Genomic DNA, 27,184 nt, shown 5'->3' on the forward strand with positions numbered 1-27,184 from the left:
ACAACCCTATAGTGAGGAAACAGGGGAGACTGGCTTTCTTTAGAAATGTCAGGGCTCTTCTTGATACATTGGGCTGTAAATGACTCATACCACAGCTGCAATCAGGTAGATGATATGGGCTGGAGGCTGAGGTCTGCAATGTTTGTTGATAGGGAAATGAGTTATTTGAAAGGACACGCATCCTTGTTTCTCTTCCTGATCTCTGTAAGGAGGGGTTGCAAATAGCTGGGTGCAGCATGCTCACACGTCTTTGAACTTGGTAACATCCATCTGGAGACTGTCTTGTTGGGCAGAACATTCTTGCAGACAAAGGCCAGGAATGGAAGGTGGCCTGGCCAGAACACATGAAAGGGGAACCAACTAAAATTGTTTTCAAGAAATCAGACATGGTACATACATCCTTCTTTTCCAAAATCAGTATAAAGATGGGGGCACAAGACTCATTGTTTGTTGTGGTCTCTTCTACCAAGAGAGGTGATACTCCACAAAGTACTCAGGGACTACTATGTACCTAAGGGTTGGTGTAACACTGACAGCCTATTCCCCAGAGGCAAGGGAACATGGCCTGGAATTCTACCTGAAGGAGGAATTACTGGACGATCTGGGTGCCAAGACATCCTGCCTGTGAGCAAGGGAAGGAAGTGCCAACCCTGCAGGAAGAGATGATCATAGATGAGACTGCTGTAATTGACCATGGCATGGTGTCTGTTTGACAGAGACTCATCAGGAAAGTGCACCAAAGGGATCATGGTACTGCCAGATGAGTAGTGCGATCTTCGTCATGGATCCCCATTGTAGCTGACAAGTGACCTAGAGTTGCATACAAATGTGGCAGGCCGACTAAAGCCAGAATAAGTTCCAGTTGGTGGCCTGTGTGTCCTGCAAGTGGATTACGTGGTCCCAGCACTGTCAAAGTGCGCAGTTGAGTCGGGACCAGTTCTAAAGACCACGTGACCAGGGAGGTGTTCCAGGGTTAGCTGGTGAAAATCAACCGAACCTTAAGACACTGTGTGCCGAAGATAGAGCCTGGAGACTGCCACCCCAAAGAATCATTGCCTCCAGGTGTGTGGCTACCATGCTGAAGAGCACAAGTCAAGTACTCACTGTAGTGTCAGAGTGATCCACATAATGATTGTGGGAGTGGTGTAACAAGCTGTGATATACAACCAGCTGCTCAGAAGAGGTACATTGACAGAAGACTCTGCACCTGCCATGAACCTCTGAGCAAAGGGCTGCGGGCCAGCTGTTATGCAGCTATAGGAAAGCTTTCTGCTACTGGTGAGGTACCCACTACCTGCCCGAGGAGGGTCAAATGTGGCCCAGCACTTTTAATATGAACTGGATGGGAGAGTGGGCCAAGACCTGAGGGACTGAGAGCTAAGATCAAACAGAGGGGAGCACAAGCTGGACCCATAGACCCTACCTCAAATGCTGACCCTGGGTACGGGGCCCCAGAGAAGGGGAGAAACCATACAGTAAAGAGTGTAAGGAAATACCTCTTTTTGCATGATTGATCACCACTAATATTTTGGACGGATGCTGATATTTTTTTTTACTCTGTGCCCGAAGGCCTGCTAACCAAATATCAGTGCCAGTGCTTTGGCCCTTAAGAGTATAACTGGCATTATTTTACTTCTTTATAAGTCCCTTATACTTATGCTCAGGGCCTGTAAGTTAAAGTGCCCACATGCTGCAGCATGAAGTGTGCCACTCTGGCTGTGATAACATTAAAGCATGTCTCCTAGCTGGCCACTACAGACGGGACAAGCAGTTTCTACACTGCTAACTCGACTGACAGCTGTCAACTTGAAGCATCCTCAGGAACAGTACCTCCCCAGAAGCCCACCTCCCAGCAGCTCTTGCTCTGACAATATTATGAACAGGGGGACAGGGCTGCCAGATGGGAGGTATGGGAATTAGGGTGGGGACGCCAGGGAACAACAGCTGAAAAAGAAAAACAGTAAACCACAGCACTGTGCCAGTGTTTAAATTGCAAATGCATCTTTCAGGTAATATCAGCAATAAATTATTTGCAGGAAAATAATACTCTAGCACAGCTGTGATTGACAAAACTATAGTCTCACAATAACTTCAAATAATATCTATATATATTCTCACTGCTATGTGCAAGTAAAGGTTGGCTGTTCAAAAATCAATAAACTGCTGATCAATATAAATCTGTGGGTACTGCAAAAGTAAACATGAGGAGCACCTGACTAAAACATACACCCGACAGAATCGGCCTGTTACTAAAACATAATACCACTCCCTATAATGTTTCCAAGCTGCCAACAAGGCACTTTAACTGAATACAGAAGAAACCCCACAGTACTTGGTGCCAGTTTGATATAGTGCTTTGGAAATACTCAGAAGCCACAAAAGTTCAAATGGCTCTTTTCTGAACACAACAGGCTAGTGGAGCCTCACAAAACTCGGTTCTGAAATTACAAAGGTGAGCAAGAGCAGACTCCAAAAACAAGTTCACAACAGGCCAGCGACAGTGAGGGGAAGCACCCACTAATCTCCTTGGGCAGAGCTGAATTAAAAAAGGAATGCTCCTCCACAATAGCGAACACAGCGGGAAAAGCTTTGCACCCAGAGGGGTCTTACCACTTGTAAGGAAATGCCTCCTTGGCATGGTTGCCCCCTGACTTTTTGCCTTTGCTGATGCTATGTTTACAATTGAAAGTGTGCTGAGGCCTGCTAACCAGGCCCCAGCACCAGTGTTCTTTCCCTAACCTGTACTTTTGTATCCACAATTGGCAGACCCTGGCATCCAGATAAGTCCCTTGTAACTGGTACTTCTAGTACCAAGGGCCCTGATGCCAAGGAAGGTCTCTAAGGGCTGCAGCATGTCTTATGCCACCCTGGAGACCTCTCACTCAGCACAGACACACTGCTTACCAGCTTGTGTGTGCTAGTGAGGACAAAACGAGTAAGTCGACATGGCACTCCCCTCAGGGTGCCATGCCAGCCTCTCACTGCCTATGCAGTATAGGTAAGACACCCCTCTAGCAGGCCTTACAGCCCTAAGGCAGGGTGCACTATACCATAGGTGAGGGTACCAGTGCATGAGCATGGTACCCCTACAGTGTCTAAACAAAACCTTAGACATTGTAAGTGCAGGGTAGCCATAAGAGTATATGGTCTGGGAGTCTGTCAAACACGAACTCCACAGCACCATAATGGCTACACTGAAAACTGGGAAGTTTGGTATCAAACTTCTCAGCACAATAAATGCACACTGATGCCAGTGTACATTTTATTGTAAAATACACCACAGAGGGCACCTTAGAGGTGCCCCCTGAAACTTAACCGACTATCTGTGTAGGCTGACTAGTTTTAGCAGCCTGCCACAAACCGAGACATGTTGCTGGCCCCATGGGGAGAGTGCCTTTGTCACTCTGAGGCCAGTAACAAAGCCTGCACTGGGTGGAGATGCTAACACCTCTCCCAGGCAGGAATTGTCACACCTGGCGGTGAGCCTCAAAGGCTCACCTCCTTTGTGCCAACCCAGCAGGACACTCCAGCTAGTGGAGTTGCCCGCCCCCTCCGGCCAGGCCCCACTTTTGGCGGCAAGGCCGGAGAAAATAATGAGAATAACAAGGAGGAGTCACTGGCCAGTCAGGACAGCCCCTAAGGTGTCCTGAGCTGAGGTGACTCTAACTTTTAGAAATCCTCCATCTTGCAGATGGAGGATTCCCCCAATAGGGTTAGGATTGTGACCCCCTCCCCTTGGGAGGAGGCACAAAGAGGGTGTACCCACCCTCAGGGCTAGTAGCCATTGGCTACTAACCCCCCAGACCTAAACACGCCCTTAAATTTAGTATTTAAGGGCTACCCTGAACCCTAGAAAATTAGATTCCTGCAACAAGAAGAAGGACTGCCCAGCTGAAAACCCCTGCAGCGGAAGACCAGAAGACGACAACTGCCTTGGCTCCAGAAACTCACCGGCCTGTCTCCTGCCTTCCAAAGATCCTGCTCCAGCGACGCCTTCCGAAGGGACCAGCGACCTCGACATCCTCTGAGGACTGCCCCTGCTTCGAAAAGACAAGAAACTCCCGAGGACAGCGGACCTGCTCCAAGAAAAGCTGCAACTTTGTTTCCAGCAGCTTTAAAGAACCCTGCAAGCTCCCCGCAAGAAGCGTGAGACTTGCAACACTGCACCCGGCGACCCCGACTCGGCTGGTGGAGATCCGACGCCTCAGGAGGGACCCCAGGACTACTCTGATACTGTGAGTACCAAAACCTGTCCCCCCTGAGCCCCCACAGCGCCGCCTGCAGAGGGAATCCCGAGGCTTCCCCTGACCGCGACTCTTTGAACCTAAAGTCCCGACGCCTGGGAGAGACCCTGCACCCGCAGCCCCCAGGACCTGAAGGACCGGACTTTCACTGGAGAAGTGACCCCCAGGAGTCCCTCTCCCTTGCCCAAGTGGAGGTTTCCCCGAGGAACCCCCCCCTTGCCTGCCTGCAGCGCTGAAGAGATCCCGAGATCTCTCATAGACTAACATTGCGAACCCGACGCTTGTTTCTACACTGCACCCGGCCGCCCCCGCGCCGCTGAGGGTGAAATTTCTGTGTGGACTCGTGTCCCCCCCGGTGCCCTACAAAACCCCCCTGGTCTGCCCTCCGAAGACGCGGGTACTTACCTGCAAGCAGACCGGAACCGGGGCACCCCCTTCTCTCCATTCTAGCCTATGTGTTTTGGGCACCACTTTGAACTCTGCACCTGACCGGCCCTGAGCTGCTGGTGTGGTGACTTTGGGGTTGCTCTGAACCCCCAACGGTGGGCTACCTTGGACCAAGAACTGAACCCTGTAAGTGTCTTACTTACCTGGTAAAACTAATCAAAACTTACCTCCCCTAGGAACTGTGAAAATTGCACTAAGTGTCCACTTTTAAAACAGCTATTTGTCAATAACTTGAAAAGTATACATGCAATTTTGATGATTTGAAGTTCCTAAAGTACTTACCTGCAATACCTTTCGAATGAGATATTACATGTAGAATTTGAACCTGTGGTTCTTAAAATAAACTAAGAAAAGATATTTTTCTATATAAAAACCTATTGGCTGGATTTGTCTCTGAGTGTGTGTACCTCATTTATTGTCTATGTGTATGTACAACAAATGCTTAACACTACTCCTTGGATAAGCCTACTGCTCGACCACACTACCACAAAATAGAGCATTAGTATTATCTATTTTTACCACTATTTTACCTCTAAGGGGAACCCTTGGACTCTGTGCATGCTATTCCTTACTTTGAAATAGCACATACAGAGCCAACTTCCTACATTGGTGGATCAGCGGTGGGGTACAAGACTTTGCATTTGCTGGACTACTCAGCCAATACCTGATCACACGACAAATTCCAAAATTGTCATTAGAAATTTATTTTTGCAATTTGAAAAGTTTTCTAAATTCTTAAAAGACCTGCTAGGGCCTTGTGTTAGATCCTGTTTAGCATTTCTTTTAGAGTTTAAAAGTTTGTAAAAGTTTGAATTAGATTCTAGAACCAGTTTTAGTTTCTTAAAAAGTATTCCAACTTTTAGAAGCATAATGTCTAGCACAGATGTGAATGTGGTGGAACTCGACACCACACCTTACCTCCATCTACAGATGAGAGAGCTAAGGTCACTCTGTAAACTAAAGAAAATAGCAATGGGCCCCAAACCTACCAAAGTACAGCTCCAGGAGCTTTTGGCAGAGTTTGAAAAGGCCAACCCCTCTGAGGATGGCAACTCAGAGGATGAAGATAGTGACTTGGAGGGAAATTCCCCCCCTCCAGTCCTACTTAGGGAGAGCAGGGCTTCTCAAGCCCTGACTCCACAAATAATAGTCAGAGATGCTGGTTCCCTCACAGGAGGGACCAACAACTCTGAAATCACTGAGGATAACTCCAGTGAAGAGGACATCCAGTTAGCCAGGATGGCCAAAAGGTTGGCTTTGGAAAGACAGATCCTAGCCATAGAGAGGGAAAGACAAGAGATGGGCCTAGGACCCATCAATGGTGGCAGCAACATAAATAGGGTCAGAGATTCTCCTGACATGTTGAAAATCCCCAAAGGGATTGTAACTAAATATGAAGATGGTGATGACATCACCAAATGGTTCACAGCTTTTGAGAGGGCTTGTGTAACCAGAAAAGTGAACAGATCTCACTGGGGTGCTCTCCTTTGGGAAATGTTCACAGGAAAGTGTAGGGATAGACTCCTCACACTCTCTGGACAAGATGCAGAATCTTATGACCTCATGAAGGGTACCCTGATTGAGGGCTTTGGATTCTCCACTGAGGAGTACAGGATTAGGTTCAGGGGGGCTCAAAAATCCTCGAGCCAGACCTGGGTTGACTTTGTTGACTACTCAGTGAAAACACTAGATGGTTGGATTCAAGGCAGTGGTGTAAGTAATTATGATGGGCTGTACAATTTATTTGTGAAAGAACACCTGTTAAGTAATTGTTTCAATGATAAACTGCATCAGCATCTGGTAGACCTAGGACCAATTTCTCCCCAAGAATTGGGAAAGAAGGCGGACCATTGGGTCAAGACAAGGGTGTCGAAGACTTCAACAGGGGGTGACCAAAAGAAAGGGGTCACAAAGACTCCCCAGCAGAAGGGTGATGAGACAACCAAAACTAAAAATAGTAAAGAGTCTTCTACAGGCCCCCAAAAACCTGCACAGGAGGGTGGGCCCAGAGCCTCTTCACAAAACAATGGGTACAAGGGTAAAAACTTTGATCCCAAAAAGGCCTGGTGTCATAGCTGTAAACAGCATGGACACCAAACTGGAGACAAGGCCTGTCCCAAGAAAGGTTCCACTCCAAACTCCCATCCAGGTAACACTGGTATGGCTAGTCTCCAAGTGGGATCAACAGTGTGCCCAGAGCAAATCAGGGTCCACACTGAAGCTACTCTAGTTTCTGAGGGTGGGGTGGATTTAGCCACACTAGCTGTCTGGCCGCCTAACATGCAAAAATACAGACAGCAACTCTTAATTAATGGGACTAGAATAGAGGGCCTGAGGGATACAGGTGCCAGTGTCACCATGGTGACAGAGAAACTGGTTTCCCCTGGCCAATACCTGACTGGAAAAACTTACACAGTCACCAACGCTGACAATCAGAGAAAAGTACATCCCATGGCAATGGTTACTTTAGAATGGGGAGGGGTCAATGGCCTGAAACAGGTGGTGGTCTCCTCAAATATCCCAGTGGACTGTCTGCTTGGAAATGACCTGGAGTCCTCAGCATGGGCTGAGGTAGAGCTAAAAACCCATGCAGCCATGCTGGGTATCCCTGAACTGGTGTGTGTGAAAACAAGAGCACAATGCAAGGCACAGGGTGAAAAAGTAGAGCTGGAGTCTGGAAAAATGGCCCAGCCTCCCAAGAGAACAGGAAAGTCAGTTGGGAAACCAACTGCAACACAGCAAAAGAAAGGGAACCTCTCTTCTCAGGAAGAAGTTCTGCCCTCTGAGGGAACTGAGCCTTTGGAACTTGAACCTTATCAGGTTGAGCTCTTAGGCCCAGGGGGACCCTCAAGGGAAGAGCTGTGTAAGGGACAAGAAACCTGTCCCTCTCTTGAAGGCCTTAGGCAGCAAGCTGCTGAAGAGTCCAAAGGCAAGAAAAATGGAACACATAGGGTCTATTGGGAAGATGGGCTCCTGTACACTGAGGCCAGAGACCCCAAACCTGGTGCCACTAGGAGAGTGGTAGTGCCTCAGCTGTTCAGAGAGTTCATCCTAACATTGGCCCATGACATTCCCCTTGCTGGACATTTGGGACAAACCAAGACGTGGGAGAGGTTAGTCAACCACTTCTACTGGCCCAATATGTCCAACATGGTTAAGGAGTTTTGCCTCTCCTGCCCCACCTGTCAAGCCAGTGGTAAGACAGGTGGGCACCCAAAGGCCCCCCTCATTCCACTTCCAGTGGTGGGGGTGCCCTTTGAAAGAGTGGGTGTGGACATAGTTGGTCCACTGGAACCTCCCACAGCCTCAGGAAATATGTATATCCTGGTAGTAGTGGATCATGCTACCAGGTATCCTGAAGCTATTCCCCTTAGGTCGACTACTGCCCCTGCAGTAGCCAAGGCCCTCATTGGTATCTTTACCCAAGTGGGTTTCCCTAAGGAGGTGGTGTCTGACAGAGGTACCAACTTCATGTCAGCATACCTAAAGCACATGTGGAATGAGTGTGGAGTGACTTATAAATTCACTACACCTTACCATCCACAAACTAATGGCTTAGTTGAGAGATTCAACAAGACATTAAAAGGCATGATCATGGGGCTCCCAGAAAAACTCAAAAGGAGATGGGATGTCCTCCTGCCATGTCTGCTTTTCGCTTACAGGGAGGTACCACAGAAGGGAGTAGGGTTCTCACCCTTTGAACTTCTGTTTGGTCATCCTGTAAGGGGACCACTTGCCCTTGTTAAAGAAGGCTGGGAGAGACCTCTCCATGAGCCTAAACAGGACATAGTGGACTATGTACTTGGCCTTCGCTCTAGAATGGCAGAGTACATGGAAAAGGCAACCAAAAACCTTGAGGCCAGCCAACAGCTCCAGAAGTTTTGGTATGACCAAAAGGCTGCACTGGTTGAGTTCCAACCAGGGCAGAAAGTCTGGGTTCTGGAGCCTGTGGCTCCCAGGGCACTCCAGGACAAATGGAGTGGCCCTTACCCAGTACTAGAGAGGAAGAGTCAGGTCACCTACTTGGTGGACCTGGGCACAAGCAGGAGCCCCAAAAGGGTGATCCATGTAAACCGCCTTAAGCTCTTCCACGACAGGGCTGATGTCAATCTGTTGATGGTAACAGATGAGGATCAGGAGGCAGAGAGTGAACCTCTCCCTGATCTTCTGTCATCAGACCCAAAAGATGGTACAGTAGATGGAGTGATCTACTCAGACACCCTCTCTGGCCAACAGCAAGCTGATTGTAGGAGAGTCCTACAACAGTTTCCTGAACTCTTCTCCTTAACCCCTGGTCAGACACACCTGTGTACCCATGATGTGGACACAGGAGACAGCATGCCTGTCAAGAACAAAATCTTTAGACAGTCTGACCATGTTAAGGAAAGCATCAAGGTGGAAGTCCACAAGATGCTGGAATTGGGAGTCATTGAGCGCTCTGACAGCCCCTGGGCTAGCCCAGTGGTCTTAGTCCCCAAACCTCACACCACAGATGGAAAGAAAGAGATGAGGTTTTGTGTGGACTACAGAGGGCTCAATTCTGTCACCAAGACAGATGCTCATCCAATTCCAAGAGCTGATGAGCTCATTGATAAATTAGGTGCTGCCAAATTTCTAAGTACCTTTGACTTGACAGCAGGGTACTGGCAAATAAAAATGGCACCTGGAGCAAAAGAAAAGACAGCATTCTCCACACCTGATGGGCATTATCAGTTTACTGTTATGCCCTTTGGTTTAAAGAATGCCCCTGCCACCTTCCAAAGGTTGGTGAATCAAGTCCTTGCTGGCTTGGAGTCCTTTAGCACAGCTTATCTTGATGATATTGCTGTCTTTAGCTCCACCTGGCAGGATCACCTGGTCCACCTGAGGAAGGTTTTGAAGGCTCTGCAATCTGCAGGCCTCTCTATCAAGGCATCCAAATGCCAGATAGGGCAGGGAACTGTGGTTTACTTGGGACACCTTGTAGGTGGAGGCCAAGTTCAGCCACTCCAACCCAAGATCCAGACTATTCTGGACTGGGTAGCTCCAAAAACCCAGACTCAAGTCAGGGCATTCCTTGGCTTGACTGGGTACTACAGGAGGTTTGTGAAGGGATATGGATCCATTGTGACAGCCCTCACTGAGCTCACCTCCAAGAAAATGCCCAAGAAAGTGAACTGGACTGTGGACTGCCAACAGGCCTTTGACACCCTGAAACAGGCAATGTGCTCAGCACCAGTTCTCAAAGCTCCAGATTATTCTAAGCAGTTCATTGTGCAGACTGATGCCTCTGAACATGGGATAGGGGCAGTTTTGTCCCAAACAAATGATGATGGCCTTGACCAGCCTGTTGCTTTCATTAGCAGGAGGTTACTCCCCAGGGAGCAGCGTTGGAGTGCCATTGAGAGGGAGGCCTTTGCTGTGGTCTGGTCCCTGAAGAAGCTGAGACCATACCTCTTTGGGACTCACTTCCTAGTTCAAACTGACCACAGACCTCTCAAATGGCTGATGCAAATGAAAGGTGAAAATCCTAAACTGTTGAGGTGGTCCATCTCCCTACAGGGAATGGACTTTATAGTGGAACACAGACCTGGGACTGCCCATGCCAATGCAGATGGCCTTTCCAGGTTCTTCCACTTAGAAAATGAAGACTCTCTTGGGAAAGGTTAGTCTCATCCTCTTTCGTTTGGGGGGGGGTTGTGTAAGGAAATGCCTCCTTGGCATGGTTGCCCCCTGACTTTTTGCCTTTGCTGATGCTATGTTTACAATTGAAAGTGTGCTGAGGCCTGCTAACCAGGCCCCAGCACCAGTGTTCTTTCCCTAACCTGTACTTTTGTATCCACAATTGGCAGACCCTGGCATCCAGATAAGTCCCTTGTAACTGGTACTTCTAGTACCAAGGGCCCTGATGCCAAGGAAGGTCTCTAAGGGCTGCAGCATGTCTTATGCCACCCTGGAGACCTCTCACTCAGCACAGACACACTGCTTACCAGCTTGTGTGTGCTAGTGAGGACAAAACGAGTAAGTCGACATGGCACTCCCCTCAGGGTGCCATGCCAGCCTCTCACTGCCTATGCAGTATAGGTAAGACACCCCTCTAGCAGGCCTTACAGCCCTAAGGCAGGGTGCACTATACCATAGGTGAGGGTACCAGTGCATGAGCATGGTACCCCTACAGTGTCTAAACAAAACCTTAGACATTGTAAGTGCAGGGTAGCCATAAGAGTATATGGTCTGGGAGTCTGTCAAACACGAACTCCACAGCACCATAATGGCTACACTGAAAACTGGGAAGTTTGGTATCAAACTTCTCAGCACAATAAATGCACACTGATGCCAGTGTACATTTTATTGTAAAATACACCACAGAGGGCACCTTAGAGGTGCCCCCTGAAACTTAACCGACTATCTGTGTAGGCTGACTAGTTTTAGCAGCCTGCCACAAACCGAGACATGTTGCTGGCCCCATGGGGAGAGTGCCTTTGTCACTCTGAGGCCAGTAACAAAGCCTGCACTGGGTGGAGATGCTAACACCTCTCCCAGGCAGGAATTGTCACACCTGGTGGTGAGCCTCAAAGGCTCACCTCCTTTGTGCCAACCCAGCAGGACACTCCAGCTAGTGGAGTTGCCCGCCCCCTCCGGCCAGGCCCCACTTTTGGCGGCAAGGCCGGAGAAAATAATGAGAATAACAAGGAGGAGTCACTGGCCAGTCAGGACAGCCCCTAAGGTGTCCTGAGCTGAGGTGACTCTAACTTTTAGAAATCCTCCATCTTGCAGATGGAGGATTCCCCCAATAGGGTTAGGATTGTGACCCCCTCCCCTTGGGAGGAGGCACAAAGAGGGTGTACCCACCCTCAGGGCTAGTAGCCATTGGCTACTAACCCCCCAGACCTAAACACGCCCTTAAATTTAGTATTTAAGGGCTACCCTGAACCCTAGAAAATTAGATTCCTGCAACAAGAAGAAGGACTGCCCAGCTGAAAACCCCTGCAGCGGAAGACCAGAAGACGACAACTGCCTTGGCTCCAGAAACTCACCGGCCTGTCTCCTGCCTTCCAAAGATCCTGCTCCAGCGACGCCTTCCGAAGGGACCAGCGACCTCGACATCCTCTGAGGACTGCCCCTGCTTCGAAAAGACAAGAAACTCCCGAGGACAGCGGACCTGCTCCAAGAAAAGCTGCAACTTTGTTTCCAGCAGCTTTAAAGAACCCTGCAAGCTCCCCGCAAGAAGCGTGAGACTTGCAACACTGCACCCGGCGACCCCGACTCGGCTGGTGGAGATCCGACGCCTCAGGAGGGACCCCAGGACTACTCTGATACTGTGAGTACCAAAACCTGTCCCCCCTGAGCCCCCACAGCGCCGCCTGCAGAGGGAATCCCGAGGCTTCCCCTGACCGCGACTCTTTGAACCTAAAGTCCCGACGCCTGGGAGAGACCCTGCACCCGCAGCCCCCAGGACCTGAAGGACCGGACTTTCACTGGAGAAGTGACCCCCAGGAGTCCCTCTCCCTTGCCCAAGTGGAGGTTTCCCCGAGGAACCCCCCCCTTGCCTGCCTGCAGCGCTGAAGAGATCCCGAGATCTCTCATAGACTAACATTGCGAACCCGACGCTTGTTTCTACACTGCACCCGGCCGCCCCCGCGCCGCTGAGGGTGAAATTTCTGTGTGGACTCGTGTCCCCCCCGGTGCCCTACAAAACCCCCCTGGTCTGCCCTCCGAAGACGCGGGTACTTACCTGCAAGCAGACCGGAACCGGGGCACCCCCTTCTCTCCATTCTAGCCTATGTGTTTTGGGCACCACTTTGAACTCTGCACCTGACCGGCCCTGAGCTGCTGGTGTGGTGACTTTGGGGTTGCTCTGAACCCCCAACGGTGGGCTACCTTGGACCAAGAACTGAACCCTGTAAGTGTCTTACTTACCTGGTAAAACTAATCAAAACTTACCTCCCCTAGGAACTGTGAAAATTGCACTGTGTCCACTTTTAAAACAGCTATTTGTCAATAACTTGAAAAGTATACATGCAATTTTGATGATTTGAAGTTCCTAAAGTACTTACCTGCAATACCTTTCGAATGAGATATTACATGTAGAATTTGAACCTGTGGTTCTTAAAATAAACTAAGAAAAGATATTTTTCTATATAAAAACCTATTGGCTGGATTTGTCTCTGAGTGTGTGTACCTCATTTATTGTCTATGTGTATGTACAACAAATGCTTAACACTACTCCTTGGATAAGCCTACTGCTCGACCACACTACCACAAAATAGAGCATTAGTATTATCTATTTTTACCACTATTTTACCTCTAAGGGGAACCCTTGGACTCTGTGCATGCTATTCCTTACTTTGAAATAGCACATACAGAGCCAACTTCCTACACCACTCAAACAAGCAATCTGTAAACACAAACTGGCGGCACTTAAACTTCGAAACAGTAACTGAATAACAGGAGCAGGCCCTGATGATTCCTTGGTTTTAGATACAGTCTGTAAATGGCTGCCTAACTTCTGCAATAACTTGAGATCTCACCACTCTTTGTTTTGATCGTCACCATGGTGGCCGTCTTAGAGTGTAGGAAGACATGCATTGTCTGCTACTTTCCAACATTTCCACCAATGGTGATCCTCATGTACATGGCGTTTTCCACATACTCCAGGCACTGCTTGTTCCGAATACAGGCTGGGATGGCCTACTGTATGGTGAAGCCTGACACTCACCTTTGTCATTCAAACTAATGGCAAAACCCACATTTTCTTTTTTACTATATATATAATCCCTACAGCAGGTCTCTAAGGCAGGGTGCCATATTTCAAAAAGCAGGACACATATTTTTGTAAGCCCTAAAGGTTAAGAATCCAAATTGTTGTTTTTACTATGGAAAGACTAGTAGCCCTATTGGTGAGTACAAGGTTAAATACTAGCTACTGAGTTTTGAATACAACTACAGTTGGTACGTCAATGTATCAAATTGTCACATTACACCCAACCTAATGTCCAGGTCGAATTTAATGTCACTATTAAGTACAAACAACTTTTAGAAGGTTGCCACTCTGTTTCCCAATTTCTTCCAGTGGCTACACACAGAGACTGGCCACAAGACAGTCTTCTGCTCTCCTGGAGAGAAGTGTAAATTACTCTCAGGCTTAAGGACAATAGACTTCTGCAGTTGGGAGAGATGTCACCTCTGCCAAGAAGGAAGCTGCACAGGGCATCAGCCAATAAGGCAAGTTTCAAAGGGGGAATCCTCCTCTGAAAGGCAAATAGTAGACACACGTAAGAGGGCCTGCTCTTTTGTTGAGGTAGACAGGTTGGCTTCAGGGACAGAGAAGGGAGACCAGTTGCCAAACTGTTTTTTCCATGTTTTATATCCCTCAGGTAGTCACAACTCTAGACTGGGCTACCAAGCTCCAAACACAAAGAGAAGGGTTCTGCATCTTGGAAGTGGGCTGGACTGATTGGCTAGTGACTGCCACATCCCGGAGGTCATTTTCTCTGCATAAATGTGGGACCCTCGAACCTAGAACTCAGATCACATCTGGACTGGAGAGAGGACCAAATGAGAAATTTCTTGTTGTTTCCTGGACCTGACAAGAGAGGCTGCACCAGCCGCTGAACTGCACCTGCTGATTTCTTGTGCTAGCAACGTGAGCACTGTGCCTGTGGTGCCCAGTTCATGGAAAAGTCACCCTAGACAGACAAGGTGAACTCTAAGGGTCAGTTGGCTGACGTCCTATTACAACACCAGGGCCACAAAAGCTGAAGTAGCCCTTTCTTGCCAGTTAGTGGGGAAAATAACCTGACCACCACTGACTGCCAATGTGCAGCCTGGACAACCAAGTCTCAGTGCGCAAAAGTTGTACCCGACTCTGCTTGACTGGTAAAGTCATCAAAGTGCAGTTTAGTCACTCAAGATGGACACTGTCCTTCACCTAAGGAAACTGCTGGTTTCACTGTGACTAGAGAACAGTAGTCCAGTTGCAACTGGACCTTTGCTGTAATGAAGAGAACTTCAGGGGCCATCAACCCCTGTGCCAAAGTCACCTCTCCTGCACTGTGGACTAAGGAGTAGCCCCAGGAAGGATCCCATCAGCCCCCTTTGACCGCACACCATCATCAGCATCCTACAGCACCTTTAGCATTGTGCATCCCTTGCATCAGGACCACTTTATTGAAATCTATGGCAGTTTGCCCATAGAGCCTGGAACTAGACTTCAGACTGTTTTGGTGCTAAGGTAACTGTCTTACTACTTCTCATTAGCCTCCCTGACTTTTATTCATGTCGCAGTTGGTCTCCCAATGTGGGCTGGAGTAGTCAAACACAACTCTTCAAAAGTTTTGCATAGTTTTCCAAACTTTGCTGTTATCAATGCCTGTTTTTCTTTAGGAGTAAAGAAGCTTAGATTTACTTTTTTACTTAAAAACTATATCTCTGGATACCTCCAGTGAATTTTGTTCATTTTGATGTCAAAATTAATTAACCTATGCTCTCTTTTCATTAGTTGCTATTGGAATTCTTTCATGTTTTGTGACTTTCTTTCTCTGGTGGTTTGGTACTTCTAAATTCTTTATGCTAGTTCCTTTGTTTAAGCCTGACTGCTTGACTCCAGAGCTACCTAGGGTTTAGCTAAGGTTTAACAGATGATCCTGACTGGACCCAAGTTGGTCAATGTGAGGTCACATAATAACAGCACATACGATACTCTAATTCCTCACATAGAGGTAACTGGATTCATTGCCAGAGACTTCTGAAAGTACAAATACTTGAACCTGTGAAATGGGTAGTAATGTATTATTGACTGTTTCATTGAATTATTTGTTTTTGTTTGAATTCTATGTTTTTCGTTTGAGTTTTGTTCAAAATCTTATTCCCTCCCTTGTGGGGTTCCCCAAGGGTCATCTCTCAGCCCTACGCTTGTTAACATTTATGTAGCATCAGTGGTAAAGTTAATTCATTCTCATGGTTTTGTCACAGTGGCCTATGATGATGATATCAATATCAAGGTCTCAATCCCAAGTAAGGTGGAGAATGTTGCAGATAGATTCAAGAGTCAATAAAAGTATGAATGAGATTGTTATTTTGATCACTGCTAGTTGTTTGAAATTAAACTCAGAGAAAACAGAGGTCCATATTTACAGTAAGGAATCCACCCTTTGGGGACACTCATGGTGGCCACAAGCCTTATGCTCTCCTCCAGACCCTGTATCTAATGTAAGAGACCTTGGGATAATTTTTGATGCTGAAGAAAAGAGCAAGCTAACAAACTGACATTGTCATGCTTTTTACTGCTTTGGTCCCTAAAGAAGGTGTTGCCTTTTACTCCCCTACAACTTCAGAAATCAGTAGTCATTGCTCTGGTTCTATCAAGAATTAATTATTATAATGCCCTTTGCGTGGGCAACAATCAGCACTCAAAAAGCTCCAGACCCTACAGAATAGAGCTGTTCGTCTCCAAATGAAAACTTCCTAAATATGAATCAGTGTCAAGTGCCCTAATGGAACTCCACTGGCTCCCTGTCAAGAAATGGGTAGATTTAAAGCAGAGTATCTAGCCTGCCTTGTATAGTACTTGTCCTAACTGCTTGGCAAGTAAAATCAGATGGTATCAGCCACATAGAAATTTGAGATCAGCTGCATCTTTTTCAGTTTCGGTCCACAGAATAAGTCTCCTCAGGTGGCCGTAGTTTTGTCTATGCCACCTGTCAGCTGTGGAACAAAATGCCACTATAACTCAGAAACCAATCACAACTTCTTAGCTTTCATAAACAGCTGAAATCTTGGCTGTTTTTTAAAATCTTTTTAACTTGCTGAGCTTCCTAGCAGTTTTGTCTTCATAATGCTTTAGATTCCTACACCGCCGGGTATTTGCGGCATTAGAAATTAAGTTTATTCATTCATACATTTTTCATTGTAATAAAGTACCCGCAATTTTTACAAACAGAAGCACTGGGATGAACATTGATCTTACTGAGCTGCGGGGGGTAGTATTGATTCATGAACTTCGGTACCCCCAAACTAACCTCCCTGAGGCTTTTCTGACTGATCACTCTCACTACTACTGAGAGTCAAATGTGGAAAAAGTCGTACATGGCCCAGTTTGCAGAACTATAGTAAGGCCTAGTAGGGCAGGCCCCAGAACAACAATTGGAAAAGGTCTCAATCTTCAGGTTGTGGACCAGTAGTGCCTGACTGCCCCATGGCCTCCTGAACAGGATCAGATGTGACCCCTTTATTTATAAAGTTCAGTGATATAACATATAAAACAAAACACTTTAGGTCTGATCCTCAAGCATTTTATGCCCTTTGTTTTCACCTATTGCATTCAAGAAGGAAATCATATTTATAAGAATTAGAATTTTAAAACAACACTTGATATTGCAGAAATGTCTGCCTACAAAGAAGAACTTTACAACAGATGTAACTTAGAGTGAGGGGTCGCAAAAAGGGGGGCTAGAGGTTTGTCAAATGCGCTGGTCATGGAAAATATATAGAAAAATTTAAAATATTCCTGCTTCTCCCTTCTTAAAATTAAAAGCAAACTGAAATGTATACCTAAAAAAGGTTGGAGTGAGACATGGCTTGGCACCAGGGAACCTGGCCAATCTGTAACTCCCCTCCGCTGCTGAAATTACAATCATCTCTAATCCACCCATGAATCCAACGCCCCTTGTGTGCTGCTGTTTCCCTTTAGAAAATGGACCTCATTGGGTCCAGTTTATGTGCAGAGAAGCCATCATGGTCAGGTACACAGATTTGAGGGGGGCTTGCGTGCGATGATCAATACCAGTAGATGGTACCTGGTGAAGATATTCCCTCCTTACCTCAAGATCCCCACACTATCTCTGTGTGGCCTCAGGGCCTCTTGACCTTCTGCATACTGAAGTAATAGAGATGGTGGAGGGGCCCAGTGTAGATCTCTTTTTGGAGGACCTCATTACCCACGCACTCAGATGAAAAGATGCTCCAACTTCTTCACAATCGAACATGCTCACAGGACACTGATCCCTCCTTCTAAGCCCGGGGACCCACCAAGGACCATTATTGTGAGAACGTTCATTCGCAGGGACCACTATGCTATCCTGCAGGCTGCCCGAACACTGGGAGATGTGCACTATTAAAATGCAACAATTCACTTCTTCCCACACTTCACACTAAACATACAGAGGCAGCAAGCAGAGCAGAGTCTCAAAAAGACATTGCGAACCATGAAACTGAAATATATGATGCTGTTCCCTTTCAAGCTGTGTATCATGGCTGAAGGGAAGGCCTGGCATTTAGCAACACCTCAAGGGGCATGGGACTGGTTGGAAGGCTAGCACCACCCAAAGGGACACAAGCGGAGGAGAGGAGGAGAGAAACAACATTGGACGAAGTTGGTGTCTCTGATGCAGGACACTGCAGAAAAAAGTTGAGCCTCATATGACTGTGAAGAGAAAGTTACTGGGCACAATGGACACTAGACTCCTGGGGAGGAGCGGTCCTGTGCTCCCTGGACAGAGAGGTGGATCTGTTTGTAAGTAAACCAGGGTGAAAGGTGTGAAACATGGCCTCTGCTGCATCTTCAAGGGGAGCATTAAATTGAATGAAACACATGGTCCACTGCTCCAATCTGGACTGGGGCAAAGGGCACTTCTCAGGGTTTTTGTTTAAAAAATAAAAATAAAAACAACAGAGAGATGGCATACATTTTGCTCAATCTAGGTTTTTTTCTTAAGCGGCCTAAGCCCCACCCATAGCTTGAATTTGATGTTACTGGGTGACAGGTGCATTGCAAATTGGGGTAATGGGCAGCTCTGAGCCCACTTTGCAAGGGGGCTGGGAGAAAGGAGTTGGCTTACTTTACAGTTCTGTTTTTGATGAGTTTGCTGATTTTTGTTTGTTGGTCTACAGTGCAGATCTGTCCAGCCGGAGTGGGAGGATCGGGAGGAGGATGGGGGCTTGTGGCACTACTGCTCTTTGATTTCCAATGGCCAGTGATGACAGATGGTCACTCCCTTCATCGTCTTCACAGCAGTCTGATGGAAAAAAGTTAAATGTCTTGACCTGGCACGTAAATGGTCTAGGGAATAGAATCAATGATAATGAAATACCTAAAGAGGCACTCCCCAGAGGTTATTCCACTTGAACATCAATAGACTTACTTCTTGGAAGTGAATAGCCTCTCTAGGCTAGACTATCTCTTTACACAACACATACAGGCATACAGGTTTTTTCAAATGCCATGCAAAAGGCATGGGGTATATCCATTAATTCCCCAGTTTGGATGACATTCTACGGCCGGATGCCAGAGGTGGATGTAGTGCTGAAGATCAGTCCCTGGTATCGAAAGGACAGGGCTTAGGAGGCAAACTTTGGGAAGTGACTGAACATTATTTGCAGGAAAACATGAGCTCAGTGGCCTTCGCTTGTGAACAATGGGAGACATACAAGATGGTTGCCAGGGGACATGCACTCTCAATGATTTTAGGTAGGAAGAGAGAGTAGAGATCTTCCCTGGAGATGCTTGAGAGTGACTGACATACAAGACACTGAGTACCGTCTCCTCGCTAGGGACTACCCAGCCCTCAGACACCAACTGCACCTTAAGCTAACCGTGTTCAGACAAGTGGCAGAGCAGGCAGCACAGGATCATGCCTTAGCCACCCAACGTCGCTTGTATGATGTGGGCAACAAGGTTTGTAAATTGTTAGCATGGTTAGAGAAAACAGAACAGGGCAAGAACTGGGTACTAGAAATACATGACCCCTTAGGGGTGGAGAGATGTAGTGGCACTGAAATAGCAGACACATTTGCATCCTACTATGAGAAGATGTACACTTCTACCTCCACAATGGCACTTGAGGAGTGTGTGGAGTTCCTTAGGGACTTCCATCCCCGACCTCTAACTGAGGAACTTGACAGTGATCTCACAGCAGGTGAAGTGTCTATGGCATTGCAGAGCTTACAATTGGGGAAGGTGGTGGACCCAAATAGGCTCCCCAGTGAACCAAATGAAGGCATGGCCAGTAAGATTGTCAAGCACCTCCTGAAGATGATTAGAGGGGACTTGGAGCAGGAGGAACTCCTGTTAGACTAATGCATGACAACCATAGTAGTGATTCCTAAACAAGATAAGACTGAAAGATTCTGCATTCTGCAGGCCCATCTCCCATATCCCCGCTCAGTGTTGAGGCCAAGATCCTGGCCAAGGTCTTAGCGACTAGGCTGCACAGGGTGATCACCACTGTGATTCACTCAGACTAATCTGATTCATTTGTGCTGGGGCACCACACTCAACCTGAGGCATTTGTATGGAGTGCTTCATACGACAGAGGATGATGACTTGGACTCTGTGGTAGTGATGTCTTTAGATGTGCGAATGGCATTATTTGATAGAATAGAATACCTGTTTGGAGTTCTCCAGCATTTTGGCTTTGGCCCAAAATATTGTGGCTGGGTCAAGCTCCTGTATTTTTGGTCCATGGTGAGGATGAGGGTGAACAACACACTCTTGCAGCCCTTCACACTGAAAAAAGGAACACAACAGGGCTGTCCACTATCACCAATGGTTTTTGTGCTTGGCCTTGAGCCCCTGGCAGCCTGGGTATGTCAGGATCCTCTGATACAGAATATAGTTGGCAGGGGGGACTGGGAGGAATGCATATCCATATAGGGGAATGACTTACTAATGTACCTCTCTCAGCTCTCTGTGTTAATTAACATGGTACTACAGGTATCCCGTATTTTTGCAGACCATGCAGGCTTCTGCATCAACTGGGATAAATCTGGAGGTGTGGGGTGCCAGCTCTACCCCTAAGGAATAGTATTCCTATGGCTTTGGAGGGCTTTACCTACTTAGGTATATGTGTCGCTCAGGAGAGTGCAGAATTTTTGAAAAGTAACCTCAATGATCTTCCAGCCCGGTTCCTCTGCGATGTTATCAATTCGAGGTCCCTACCTCTGTCTTTGATGGGCAAGGCTGCCCTCTTTAAGATAATGGCACTGCAGAACACACCTTTCCAAATATCTAGGGCCTTTTTCCATAGTGTAGATCATGAAGCCTGCCTGTTGCTTTGGGATGGGTTGAATCCCGGTTAGCTCTCCAGAAGTTCCAGAAGTGGGTGTATTATGGCAGTCCGGCTATCCTGGATCTACTCAAATACTATTTTGCAACTCAAATGATTGTGATAAATGACTGGGTTTATACGGACAACCAATAGACAGCAGTAAGAGTGGACAGAAACACAATGGGACCACAAAGTTATCGGCACTATTGTATCGGAGGGGGTTGGAAAGGGAGACTCCCCACACATACTGAGATGGTGGATGGGATATGAACAGAGGCTACAAACATTTTGGGATGGGCTGGGAGATTGAAGGGAGCCAACCCCCCTATGGGACAGTGATCTTAATGAAGTAGGGACATTGAGGGTGTTCTCTAAGTGGAATCTTCTGGGCATAGACTGTCTTGAACACTTAGTGAGGAGATCCACTCTCACGTCATTTGAGGATTTCCAAAGAGAATATGGCCTTGCGAACTCAAGGCACTATTGATACCTGGAGGTGATACATGCACTGTAGGTGCATCTGTCAAGTGAAGAGGAAGTGGCGGAGTGGACGCCTCTGGAGGACAGACTTCTCTTGGATCTAATGCAGGACAAGGCTGTCTCCCTCACCTGCAAAAAGATTCAAAATAACACTCCTGATAATCTGAATGGGTTGCGTGACAAGTGCAGTACAGACCTTGGGGATCTAGATGAAGATGAGTGGGCTGAGGCATTGCAGGAACCATGGCTTATTGTGATCCACACAGGGTTTAGACTTGTACAGCTTCGAGCTTCGACTACTCCACAGATCCTTCTACATTAGGACGTTGTTACACAGGATTGGGAAGAGAATCTCCCCCCTATGCTTGAGAGGCTATGTTCAGGGGGGTACCTTTCTTCATATCATATGGGGTTGTCCTGCTATACAGGCATATTGGGAGAAGTAATGTGGGTGATGCCAATGGTTCTTAACTTGAGAGTCCCAGTAGATGCCAAATGGCTTCTCCTACACATACACGGGGACCTGGACTGGCCCAAATACCCCACACTATGGTTGGTAGTAGGAGTGGGGTTGGAAAGCGAAATGTTGCATGGACTTGGGGATCCCAGTTGCCCCCAATAGTTGCTGATTGGGAGCAGGACATTGAGTAGTGTCAGCAGGAACAGGATGTATTCTATCGGAGTAGGGAGTCCCCCAAAAATGGGAAAGGTGTGAAGAAGCTGTAACGAATATCGCGAGTAAGGTGGGCTCTAGACGTGGCATGGGATGGAAACATCGTCTGCCCGAGTGGATGGCTAGGACTATGTATAACTGTTGAGCTGTGTGCCTCCATTTTCCTGGTAGTTACCGACGACATCACAACGTGTGCTAAGTATAATGCCTCTGTTCTGTACTGACTATTGCACTGTGTTTGATAATTTGTGATGAAATAATAAAAAATGTTACAACAAAAAAAGGTCAGCATAAGTGTGCCTTTTGTGTGGAATGAGCTTAGAAAAATAATCTATATAGCGCGGTTTGTGTGTGGAATGAGCTTAGAAAAATCATCTATTTAGTGGGGGATGGGGAAGAAAGAAGTTTCTACAATGTCATTGTTTCAGCTTTGAACAAGTACAAAATTGGCAGTGCGTGAATCAATGGTAGCAGTTGCCTGCGCTAGCAAAAGTAGGTATATTCCTACTCCTGATGGTATGTGTGACTATTTTGTAAGTGGTGTGTTTATTTTATGCTCAGAAAAATGTTAAAAGTGTCCATAAATGATAGTTCATGCTCTGTCGTATAAATGAGGAGTTAGAAGATGTGAATTCCTGTATGTTATAGAATATTAGCAATTTTATGTCATGTCATTTCCCTAATAAAACAATAAATCATTTTGGGGCATTTGTCATGAATGTGGATTTGAGGATAGGAAAGTGGTATTTGGGAACAAGAAAAACGTATGAATCACAGATTTGAATATGGTTCTGGGTTTTCCTGTTCTGAAAATGAAAACTGTTGTAACTTTTGTTGATAGTAGCACCTTTTATTTACTGAACTGTGAGGCAGCTTCAGACATTCAGGCTTAGATTTACAAACACTTTCCGTCTGGTTTGCATTACTTTTTAACACAATCCCAATGCAAAGTGTAGTGGAGGGATTTACAATTCAAAGCAAACCGCAACTTGCATTAAATTGTAACCAAAAGTAACGCTTTACTTGTGTCAAGGGTAGGGGTGCTCTATGAGTGGTGCCAGGGGCGTTCCCATGCAAATACTTATTTAAACATAATTGTAGACAGGGATTTGTGCCAACACCCTGCGCCTCTTTAATCAGGTATAACTAGGAAACTATGCTTACTGTTCGGAGTCAGCAACTGTGAACTATTTACATGTCGGAATTAGGAATTATCTATGACTACATGACCTCCTTAATAGAATGAACTTGCATGAGGCTACGACTAATTTGGGGAGTATATGTAACGTCTGATTAATTACATATTCCGATTTGCACCTTGGAAGGACAATAGCTGAAAATCAAAAAGGTTTGTCAGGGACCATCGTTGATTTGTGATGTTCTGCAATGGAAAAACACATGCATAGTCAACGCTAACGATAACTGTTTTTTCCATAGCACTTACTGCAACGAGAAAGTGTCACTTATCTTTTTATCGACCTATAACTGTTGAACTACTGGGGCCTCCCTGCTCTTACTTGTGAATGTTATCTGAAACTTTCAATTATTTATCCAGAGCAGATATATTAACTAACTGGGATATTAAATTAAATCCAGAACATTCCTTATGTGTTTTATGTACAGGATAAAGTGGCCTTAGTAGTATAGTACAAGGATTATGAAAGTCCGTTTTCAACTAATGACTGATCATTTAGTAAAACAATTTACTTCAGGAAAGAAGTTTGTGACAGCTAATAATCTCACACTTCTTTTCGTGGCTGAAACAGCAGGAGTAATTCTGCACCCTAACCTGTGCTAGCGCGCCTGGTCCTTAGTAAGTAAACTTATAAGGGGACGCGATTAGGTCAATGAACCTTTTGAATCCCATGGAGTATCCTAGACATGCAGTGACCACTGAAATGGTAGGTAGCATCAATAATCAAGGAATATTCTATGAAAAACAGCTTTAAACCATAATACTCAAGAATAACCACTACTCAGGAAGAGTTAACACATTTTATTCCCTATTGATTACAATTCTGATCATCCGTTAATTCAGTCTTTGTTAATCAATCTTTATTAATCCATTAATAGAAAGACATTTTCTCCAAGGAAACATGTGCAACAATGCAAAACCATAAGCTATGAATATCAGCACTAAGAATGTAATTCAGCAAATTAATTTGTCAGTCATTTGTCACCGTCAATGTCACCCCTGACAGCCTACCTGACCAAGATTAGCCTTAGCATGTGGGTCTTCATGCGAAAACAATTTAGAGAAAACATTAATTTAGAAAAATTCTACCTAAGAGAGATATCTCTGTAAAACAGCGCAGTTGATACCTAGAAGAAAAGGCACAAAATTGTCAGTCATATTTCATAGCTAGTCAATCTTGGTCCTCAGGTCACCAAATAGTCAGCTAAAAATCAGGGTCACAGAGTATGAGCCCAATATCAGCACCTCGGACAGCGTCTCCTGACGTCAACAACTTTCTCCTTGCAGTTCTGATTCCTCACCCCTTGTCATGACTTTTTATTAGGGTCTCCCAGTCCATCCCACTAATTATCCTATAGTTTTCGTTTACCAAATCTTTGAGTTTGCATATGTCTTGTGTCCCATAAAACTGATTGGTTCTTCTTGCGATAAGAACATCATCCTGCTCTTCAGGTAACAAAATTGTTGCATCTGTTTCTTCAGTCAGTGCCTCTATTGTTCAAGTCCTGGCAAAGTACATTTAGCCTACACTACACATAATTGTATCAAATTGCCTTCATCATCTCCTGTCCGTTGGTACATTGCAGAATGTTCTAGCTAAGCAGCTTGAACTCTGAGCAGTTCAAGATCTCCTTCTCCAGTTACCAGTCCTTTGCGAAGCATTCGAAATTCTCCACGGTCAGAGCAAGCGAGGCCCAGTGAAACAAGGCCCTTAGTCCGGCTAATTTAAGAATATGAATTAATATGAAACATAGGTTATACATTTCGTTATGACATATTAGTACATTTTTCTCATATTTTTTTCAATATTCTGCATCTTTTAGTCATTTCAGTATATATGGTGATCACTCCCTGAGGACACATTTTCAAATGTGCACATTATTTTCTGTTATTAATTTCTCTATGCATTTTTTCATTAGTAAACACACACATAAGTCATTAATGAATTCTTAATTAGCATTTCTGCTTCATCACCTGCCTTTCAGATTGTCCGCAGGCTCTGGGAGGAGGAACTTTGATATTACTGCTGCTGACTGAGTTTTGATCTTGAATATCTTCCCTGCACAGGTGAGTAACTGAGAATTTGCAGGCAATTAACATTTGATTTATTGCTCACTAGACCATGTTGTCCAGCTAGTCGTCTTGAGCAGGCTACAGCAGCTGTAGAAGTTCCCAAAATAGCCCCCTCCCCGTATTACGTCTCAATTTCTTTCCCCTCTCCCTTTCATTTACAGATTCATATCTTTGATTTGTAGAGTAAACCATGGGTCTTCTCGTAATCTATGACTCCTCAGTTGTTGCATGGTCTCTTTAACCATGGTCTCTTTAACAATTACCTAGAGATTACTATTCTGCCTGTATACAGATGACTCAAAGCATCTTATTTGCTGTGATTGATTAAATGGTCTCTTGTCTACTCTCAAAACATCTGAACCACTTAGTCAAAAATAGGATATATGGTGTTGCAGATGGCCATCCATTTAATCAGGTTTAGGTTTAAATACAGATGTTCAGCACCTTACACTGATAGATGTCTATATTTTTGGGGCATCCACTATTAAGGTAAATGTGCTAATCGAAGCACCTAATCTATGATCTTTTGTTACATGGTTAGTTGATTTTCTTGTGTTTGCAGTTTGTTTTTCTCAAATGGTTTTCCAATCCCATTAGATGTTCACCATTTAACTTCAATATGCCCATTAGGTTTTTGGTTGGGTAATCAAAAGAAGACAGCAAGGTGATAGAGGATTATCTTCCAGGTGGGGTCCCTAAATTAACCATATATATATTGTTTGGCTCCCTTCAATCATCCAGAAACTCCTGAATTTTGCTATTGGGTATCATTCCTACCACCTGTAGTCCCTTCTCTAGCATGTAAGTCAGGAGTGTCTCACATTGGTCCATGAGTATAGGATTCATAAGAGATTTTAAGCAAAATCATTGAATTTTTTGTTGGTTTCTACATAAATCAATTTTAGGCAAATGTGGCTTTTGTTGTTACCTTGAAAATCTGACATGGATATCCTAATATGCTCTCTCCCTCCTAAAACACAAGTGCTTCAAAGCCATTTTTTTAAATAAAACTTTTGAACATCAAATCTCTTGAATCATCTGCTGATCGGAGAATGTCCTTAATGGTGCTTCTGCTATTAAAGATTAAACACCCATATCTACCATCACTGAGTGAGCCAAGGCTGAGTGTTCATAAATAGCAAAACACAACAAATGGTTCTAAATGCTTGTTGCTAAAGTTTGGTTACAAACCGACTACAGTATTTTTTTGCAAGAAATGAGTAGATTGATGAATGACATCTGAAAAATTACACCACAATGACATAAACTTGCAACATTCAGAAATACAAAGTAGTATTCTGAAAAAGAATTGAGTTAATGATAGCTGCCATTGGAATTGCATTTGTCTTGTGATATAAAATAATTCACATCCAAAGACCGAATTGCATAAAAATACCATCCAGCTGTGGGAGTAATATTCTTATACAGGCACTAATGTCCTGGTCAAGAAGGATCACTCAGAATAGTCCTGATTTCCAGCTAGAAAAATGACAGAATCCGGGTCAAACTGGTGATCAAAATCAGCCCTGGCAAAATTATTAAAACCAGTGCCACACAGCAGGAGGGAGCAAACTAAAATAGGACCATTGAGTTAAGTGTTGATCAAGTAGTCCATATAGTTCTGAATGCAATCTCCTAGCCTGCAGCCATATGGGAAAATGGCAGAGTGTCAGAGTGGCCGAAAAAGCTCTGGGAAGAATGGACCCTTTTACAACTTGCCCAAGCCTTCCATAGCAGGTCTGAGCTGAAATGTCTCAGCTGTTAAGTCAATCAATGTGGTCCCAACCTTAAGGGTGCACATGGTCCATCAGCACACCTCCACATGCTAGTAGTATATGTGTAGTCTACTATCGGGCTGTGTATGGCCTCTCACCTTATGTCACTTATTATAGATGTTCCACTAGTTGACTGAGATGATAATGAGATACACCTCGTTTGCCTGGAGGTGGCACATTGCAAATGGAGGACTGCCTATTAGGAATCCAGAGTTCTGCAATCTAGGGATTGGCAATGAAAGTCTCCACCTGTCAAATCTCTAGTCATTGTA

General features: G+C 45.6%; 1 protein-coding gene across 8 annotated transcripts in view; it reads left to right on the forward strand.

Annotated features, from left to right (window-relative positions):
- CHRM3 (cholinergic receptor muscarinic 3) overlaps positions 1-27,184 on the forward strand; it is a 3,010,830-nt gene that overhangs the window by 312,889 nt on the left and 2,670,757 nt on the right. For 4 of the 8 annotated variants that reach the window (XM_069234407.1, XM_069234404.1, XM_069234405.1 and 1 more), the window contains exon 3: positions 25,050-25,131. The exons of the other annotated variants lie outside the window; for them this stretch is intronic. The gene's annotated coding sequence lies outside the window, so the exon portion shown is untranslated. The remainder of the gene's footprint in view (positions 1-25,049; positions 25,132-27,184) is intronic. 8 annotated transcript variants of the gene reach the window in all.

This window comes from Pleurodeles waltl, chromosome 5 (genome assembly GCF_031143425.1).
Source record: "Pleurodeles waltl isolate 20211129_DDA chromosome 5, aPleWal1.hap1.20221129, whole genome shotgun sequence".
Classification (NCBI taxonomy): domain Eukaryota; kingdom Metazoa; phylum Chordata; class Amphibia; order Caudata; family Salamandridae; genus Pleurodeles; species Pleurodeles waltl.